Raw genomic sequence first — 9,056 nt, 5'->3', positions numbered from 1 at the left:
GATGAATTAATACACTAGACACATGGTTTTATTTGAACACTTTATTATGACATTGTAAAGTGATGAATAAAAACACTAAACTCTTAGTTTTATTCGTAGGCCTAGAGGCTAGGTCTAGCCTAGGTAACATTGTTCGTTCATATCATACATTTATTGAGAGTTATGTACATATTAGGTCAAAAGTTACCACAAAATTTAACCCAACCTCAATTTTACGAATCGTCCGATTTACGTACACTCTCCGGTCCTGTACTGTAAGTAAAACCAAGGTTCTACTGTACATTCTTCTTGATGTTTATTTGTAGTCATAGCAGTCAGGTGCCATCATTGATATCAGAACATGTGTTGATGTCATAATATGTGTGGAAATCTGGATTTTCCTCTGCTTTGTCCTCTGTGACATCATGGAGATTACTGGCAGATGTCAAAAGAGCAATGACAGACAATGGCACTGTATTGTAGAAATCATTTTCATAAGTGTCAATAGCATGAATGGTACCAACTTTAAGGTCTTGATGTAAGGATGCATTTAAATGATGGTACATGTATCCAATAACTGCAATAAAACTCAAGAATATCGTCAACAAAATGGATACAAAAATGACAGCAATTAAATTAATCAATTTGAAGGCTTTCTGTGATTGCTCTGATGGTAATGGATGCATCGTTATTGAGCCACTTGTTTTCACATACGCAGTAGTTGCATATTTTAGAGATGACTGGCTTTTAGAAGATACATTTGTAGATGTTCCATTGACATTTAGTGTAATTGAATTGCTGCCAACGGCTTTAAACCCTTTAACTTCACAAGTGATGACAGCATTGATCATGTCAGCTGTTATATTCTCAATTCTTATAATGTTCCTGTTGTCTTCCTTGACTTGCCAATTTATGGTGGTATTGCTGCAACTGCTATTATCGCAACCATTGTTTTGGATTCTGTTTAACTCTGCCCTCAAACTCTTACTGTCTGATATCCAGGTATAATTGAGCTCAGATGTGGTGTTATTATTCACATTACACTTAAGTGTTGCTGCCTTTCCATGTGTAACATCAGTGACATTAATTGAAACTTGAATATAATGCTTAATTGAAATAATGACTTTACAAGTAAATTGTGACGAATCCCATGAGGGTACAGTCATGAAACAAACATGAACTGAACCATCCATATGTTCCTTTACAATGAAAGTTATGTTGTGAGAATTTTCAAATGCAGAGTCCCATTTAAATTCAGGAGATGGATATGCAGCTGTGGATTCACATATCAAAGTAGTATTGTTTAGAGGCTTGGCATATGGGATCCTGAGGAATTGGCCAAACTTCAATGTATTGTTCCAGAGACGACGAAAAATCATGTGATTGAGTATTCTCATAGTTACATCTGTATGAACCAGTGTCAGATGCCGAGAGACTTGGTGTCATTAATCGGTATATGTTGTTGTATCGGTTTCCATCAATAGCTACGTAACTGGTAAATATATATCGTACAGGAATATTTATATAGTTTCGGTATATTTTTAAATGTTCCTTGGTAACACGATTTTTATAGAGTTCAAATTTACAAGTAATATATTGGCTCTCACCAACAAAATATGTATCCTCTTGAATGTGCAAGACAACTGTTTGTGATGAAGAAAGATAGAAACAACATATCATGATGAAGGATATTCCAAAGTTAACAATTGCCAATGACGACGAGTACATTGTATTCAAACCTTAGTTATCTGGTCCAGTGTATAATTTGTATCTGAATAGTAGTTAGAGTTAATAATGAATCCAGGATTATTAACAGAGAATTTTTTTTAGAAGCTTATAATTCTAGTCTTATTTAGTGAAATAAATCCTTAACCTGTGTTAACATGGAATAGATGATTGAGTCCAGTGTTATCAAATCCTGGACAGTAAACAAAATTACATTCCTGTTCTCAAAGCTTGAAAATGACAAAACCTTGCAGTATTTAGATATGAAAATCTGATATTTGAGTCTTAATAAATAGATTTTATAAGGCACTGTGATTGGTTATTATTTAGCCAATTAATTCTATATATATCATATATATGTTTATTTTAGTGACCTGAGTATTGTTTTTTGCAGTTTCAGATGCCAGTGCCATTTCATTTCTAGTTTTCTATTACTGATTTGATGGATAGTTGTTAGGTTTTGTTTTCATAACAGTTGTAGTGTATACCATAACCTTGCTTGGGCTAATTATATAATGGTATATTTTTATTCAATCAATGCAATCAACAAAGAGTACAGTTTTTAGAAGCTTATAATTCTAGTCTAGTGAAATAAATCCTTAACCTGTGTTAACATGGAATAGAAGATTGAAAAGAAGAGTATGCACAACAATTCAACTCATTTTCAGTTTGAATAGTGCTCTCTGTGATGGAAAAGTAACCATAATTATTTTAGAATGAAATGAAACAGAAATGTGTCCAACTATTTTATTGTAAACAGTGATAAATAGTGTAAAAGCACCCTCTATACTTTAAATTTTGCCAATTATTCCTTTATGGTAGAGATTATCTCTATAGTGTATGTCAAGAACTTTAGTAGGTTGAAATCCTATAACAGCAGGATATTTGTATTCCCCTAAAAAATGATGATTCTGTGGGTTGGTCAGTATCCACCCAGGTGTATCATTTTAACGATCATTCTGTGAAGCCCAGTCAACCAAATGCTGCAAGTATTGCCATGTGTAACAGAAATTCTGAAGTAATATTAAATACTGCTACGTATTTAACTATAATTTTAGAAAGACCTTTTCAGATGAAAGTCAAATTACCTTTTAAATAAAGAAGGACTGAGCCAATAATAATTTTGTTTATAATATTAATTGGGTAAGATATAGGAATACTATCAATTAAAAATCTGCCAGATCTGACAAAGCCAATCAATCCCTACATTTCTTATCCATGGGGTGCACAAATATTCAACTGATTTTTAATACTGCACTCTGTGATTGGAATTAACCAGTTATTTTAGAATGAAATTAAGTCTTAAAGGTGTCAGGCAATTTTTGTTGTAAACAGTGATAATAGTAATAATCTTTATGGTAGAGACTAGCTCTGTGAGCATATGTTGTGAACTTTATTGGGTTGAAATCCTGTAACACCAGGAGTTTTTGTATTCCCCCTAAACAATTTCTGTTGGTTAGACCAGTATTCTCATATTGTAGGAACAAGGAGGTTTTATAGCTCTTTGGTATCAATTAATTTTTGTGGCTGGTGTGCCATTCCAGAACCATATGCCTACTATATATTACTTTGAAGGGTGAAGCGTGAGACATGTACAGTATCGTAAATAGTAAAACAGTCAAGAGTAACAAGTTTAGTGTGTACACATGTGCAAAATGGTTGGAGGTACACCTTGCACAGACCTAATTATATGCACAGCCATTTTTCAATGATAAACCCAGCAAGTCTTCCTCTGAATCCAGCAAATTAAATCACAAAAACACTTGATTACAATGTACTATATACAGTATACAGAAATATGTCAAATTATTTACCCAGCTAAAAATTTTCGTTACAACATTATGATATTGTTTGCAGTTTGATTTGTGTTTGCTGGGTTAATAAGATGAAATAGTATTATTGTAGCAGCCTCTATAACAGTTTGTTAATTTTATTTCTACAGTAGCACAGACAGATTGCCTTATCTATAAGCATAATGTGTACTTTAGGGGTAATATACTTTACTTCCTTTCATAGAAATAAACTTTCACTGAAACCATTTCTGTAAATGTTAGGTTTTAAATGATAACAACAGTACATTTAAAAAGTGCCTGGGCAGTGCTTGCCATGTCTATTCTTCTGGGCTTTATATGCTAAAGCAATAATAAGATGTTAACTTAAAAAAAAAATAATTGATATGAACATTTATTTCTGGCATAACTTTACTTCTCTTGGTAGGTTTGTACAAACCTACCATTAATAACAAAGCAAAAATAAAGTAAGAGATTTTTTGTTCATTGCTACAATAAATGAACAAGTTATTCTTGAACTATGTGGCAAATTATGGTGACATCATGGAGACTACTGACAGAGGTCAAAGGAGCAATGGCAGACAATGGCATGGTATTGTAGAAATAATTTTTCATAACTGACAGTCGCTTGAATGTTACCAAGTCTTGGTGTGAGAATCTTTTTAAAAGAAAGCAAATAACTGCAGTGAAACTCAAGAATATCATCAACAAAATGGATCAAAAAATTATAGCAATTATTATAATCAATGGGGGGGGGGGGTTCCGTGTTAACTCTAATTGTAGTAGATGCATCGTTATAGAGTCGCTTCACTTTGTCACATATGCAGTACTTGTAGTTACATTTGTTAAAGATGACTCTGTTTTAGAAGATACAGTTGTAAATGCAGAGTTGTAGATAGTCCATTGACACTGAGTGAAATTGAATTGTTGCCCAGAAAGCTCAGAAAGTAATTTATGTTGAATGCAGCTGGACTATTCAAATGTGCTCCTGAATTAATAAGTACATTATAATATACAAGTTTCCCTCTAATTAAAGACCACTCTAATTTAAGACCACCTCTAATTAAAGACCACTTTTCTGTGGTTCCAACTTAACAAATTACTTTTATTTTTATTATTCTAAAGACAAAATCTGAAGACTAAAGACCATCAAAACCCCAGTCCCAAAAGTGGTCTTTAATTGGAGGGAGATATGATATCCCTCCTTTTACATTGCAAAAAAAAAATGACAGAGTCACCATCTTGTTTTGGTTTGTTCTGGTCAACATCCGACTTTATTTCAAATCTTTAGGCCACAAGCCCATAGAAGAAGCATAGTCATAAAAATTACAAGAGAGCAGCCTTCCTCCTTGAGAGACAAAAAAAAAATTTGGATAAAATCAATTTGCATTAACATTATATATGCTTGCGATATACCACATAGATTACATTAACATTCCTAAATAATCAATCAATTTAGTATTTGAATAATTTCCCAGTAATTTCAATTCAAACATACAAATGGGCCCACTTTTTTTTTTTTTTTGTAAATGTGTTGGAGCATAAAGGTAAAGGTACAATAATTATATTATACTAGATATTCAGACACAATCTGCAACCTTTTTGTGTGCCATTATACTGTAGGTTGGCACAATGCTCCCATGAGTTATATATGTGCTGAGTTGTGTGGCTGGCCTGCAAAGTGTAGTAAACAGTGCCTGGCAAATAGAACTTGGTGTGATTTAGATTTTGTTTATTTCTTTTTAGATGAACTCACACATCAGTAATTCCAATTTAACAGTACGTTGCAATAAAATTAGCTTTAAACAGAAATTTTAAAACCTGACAATTATTCTTTTTACTTAATTTCATTCTTTATTCAAAAAAATTATAAAAATCTCACAAAATAATGTAAACAAAAACACAGATGTACAATACCATACCCAATATATGTAATAGTGCCTCTACAATTCAAAATATGCTAATAATTCATGCATGGTAGAGATAATACCGCTATGAGATATGCTCTTGCAAAACCAGCTGTTTGCAGGAAAAATTCAAAATGAAGGTGTTGCTATTAGATTTTTTGTAAAATCAGTGTTTATTTGCTAGAAATTGAATAATTGATTACCAAAGTCATGAATATGTAATTTTTGAATAACAGCCATGTAGGTTTTGAGAAAACAGCATCTAAAGATTCCAAAGTCAACAGTTTGTTATTGAGATTTGTACTTTACAAATAATTTAATACTGTATACTTTTCAGTTAGATTGGTGATTGATAATTAGCAGAAATATTCTTCAATATATCTTAATTTATAAAATGCAAAAACCTGAAAATGTTCATAATTCAGACCTTGAACAAGGAGGGTGGCCACGTGCCCAAAAATTACTCACTCCCCCCCCCCAAGAAATCACCTGTCTCTTATACACATCTATATTGTGCACTGTAGTAACTTGAAATCCTGAGACACCATGTTTTTTTATTGCTAAAGAATTATTCTAAAACATATCTCCACTCCCTGGCCTCAAAATGGCTTTAATAATGATGCACATTGTTTTATAATACTTATGAGGGCTTTTTTCTAATATTAGCTGGCATTTTGGAATAAGGATGGAAGGGTTGCCCCTATAAATGTGGTTACAATTTTGTTAAAATATATAATATATATGTAAAAAAAAAATACACACCTCACTAGGATGCAGTGCATCTAAGCCAGTGTATATTTGGTATTGGAACCCCACCTAACATTTGAAGAAATAGGTATTTTCATCATTGCAAACTTGTATGTTATGGCTTTCATTGCATTCCTGAATTACAAGCTAAAAGTTAATTGGCTAGCATAGCAGTGAAAACCAGCCTTGCATTTGAGGTCCCTGTGTGAGGTGATAGATGAAACCAACATCACCGAAATCATCTATAAATAATTCTTGCAATGAATGTTGTGTTGTGAGAATTTTCAGAGGGTAGTTTTAATTTTAATTGAAATAATTGATAGTTGTTACATCACAATGTAAGATATCTCCATTAAAATATTAAGAATGAGAAGCTTGACATTTGTGATACTGAGAAATTGATCAAACATTTGATTCAGACACTGCAAAAAAAATACAAATCATTGAATATTATCATATTATTATTTTTCTTCAAAGCTAGTTTAAAGATTACAAGTAATTTTCAAGAATAAATTTTCCGGAAGTGATAATCACCAATTTTGTTGTCTCTCAATGGTTATTTGCACAAGTACTTTTGAAATTGTAGACAATTATGAAAACATCATGTCTACAAATGTTTACACATCACATGTTATTTTGGCACTCAATTGTAAGTATTCATCTTTTGAAAAAAATTAAAGGTCAAAATAAGGGTCGCATTTACTTGCGAGCTCTGAAGTGTGTGCGTCTACACGGCACTACTCTGAGCGTGTATGCCTTATCTGTCTTGTGTATGCGGAAGTAAAGCACTTATCCTGAGACTGCTCAGGAGTAAATCGTCTGTTGTAACGTTGAAGTAACTTAATACAAAGAGAGTCTTCGCAGGCACTAACCAGGGCTTACGACAAGTAAACTGCTACTTCAGAGCTTACTTCAGACATGTATGAACATGCTTAATGCTAACATGACCACAGTGTTCAAGGACATTATAATTACATTTGTGTTTGCTGGGTTAATAAAATGAAAATAGTATTACTGTAGCACCCTCGATAATACAATTTTGTTATTTTGTTTCTTACAGTAGCACAGACAGATTTACCTGATCTAAAGCATAATGTGTACTTTAGAAGTATAGCTGTGTACTTTTCTAGTTCCTTTCTTAAAACACAGAAACCGTCACTGTAAAGTGATTTAGTTATGTTTTAAATGATAACAACAGTAAATTTTGAATGTGCACCTGGGAATGCTTGCTATATACCTCTATGCCACTAGCAAAGCCTAGATCTTTGTTGAGTCCGTTGATGTGAGATCACATCACAGTGTCCCTGTGAGTTAAATTGGTCACTCACATTAAACCCTTTGCTATCTCTAACAGATTTCTTGTTTTTTTTACCTTTAAATGTTAAATATTGGTTACATATACCACAAATATGGTACTTTCAACCATGTCATTTGGTGTTTCAGATTTTTCATTGCATTTGTCATCATACTGTTTTGGCTACAGAAATAGTAAATGCAGATTTAAATGTAGAAGAATTAATGTGTGGGTGGATCAGAAACATTTTTTTAGAGTTGCATTATCCCTAAGATCAGAAATTGTACTTTCAGTATTAAATTTTTAATATACTCATGTTAATTTCTATATTTTATATTTTATAATTCCAATTTGTAAACTTGTTATTGAACACTCAACAGGGGGCTCCCGAGTCCACATCTCAGATATATAGCTCTGATAAATTTGTCTAGACAACTATTAATCTTTCTGTATTATTTTTTATGTTTCTTGGTGTATTAAAAATATATATTTGTTGCTCTGACCATGGTTGGGGCTAAGGTACACAAATTTTAAGATAGGCACTAAACATTCTTTGATGGTAAAAATGCTTTTTTTTAGTACAAGACAAAGGCATGGCAATATGATAGCAGCTAAACTAAACAGTCATTAAAAGTATATAATACATATGGTTTTTTTTTTATTTGCTTCCCTTGATGATCCGCATATATTATGCAAGTATGTAGTATACTACTAGGCTAGAGTATAAAATATTATAATTACTGTATATTTTGTTATTATATTAATTGGAACTAGGCCTATAAACTACTAGCCTTTTTATTTAAAAAAAAATATAACTCTTTAAACTTTGCTAATATACTAACATTACAGTTGAAGTCAGAAGGTTTTTCCTTGAAGAAACTTGATTTGCAATTGTTGGTGTGCAATTTTTTTCCCTACATCAAGGATGATGCATTTAGTTATATCTACTATGTTTATTTATTTATCTTTACTTATTAAAAAAGTAATAGTAAGTAGTGATTGAGCCGCTAGGCCCACAAGGCTTATCTTATGTTTTTGTAGCATGAAGTGGATGAGCGTGCAGTGGCGGATCCAGGTGGGTTCAGACGAACCCCCTCTGTAAACGGTGGCGGTGCTGGGGGGGGGGGCTAGGCAGAGCTGTTTTTGGTTAAACGTCGTAATATTTTATGTACGAAAGTGAGTTCTTCAGGCCTATCGGTTCATTGGAATTTAATAATATATTGCCTAGGTCTAGGCTATGTCTTTGTTTTTTTTTTCTCTCCATAAGAGTGAGATAAAATTACCAGACCAGAGGAAACCTTAAATTTTGTATCCAAAAAAAAATGTGGTATTAGGTAGTAAGCAAAATTACCACTATAGTACCACCAACAATTCTAATTTTGCATGTTAAAAATAAAAACCTAATCAAATGATTTTCAAGTTTTCAATCAAAATATAATTTACTGGGATTTTTTCCATATACAAAACCACCTCCTAACTATGTACTGTATCTTGTTTTTAACCTCCTAGACTTGATAGTATGTAAAATACGACAATTTCATTTTATTACATTCAGACATAGTGCCTACAATACTACTTGTTTATCTTTATATCTGTCAGAGCATACCTATATTA

This window comes from Anneissia japonica, unplaced genomic scaffold (assembly GCF_011630105.1).
Source record: "Anneissia japonica isolate Jap-2015-1 unplaced genomic scaffold, ASM1163010v1 scaffold287844_len763494_cov143, whole genome shotgun sequence".
Taxonomy (NCBI): Eukaryota; Metazoa; Echinodermata; class Crinoidea; order Comatulida; family Comatulidae; genus Anneissia; species Anneissia japonica.
This window is presented reverse-complemented; position numbering follows the sequence as displayed.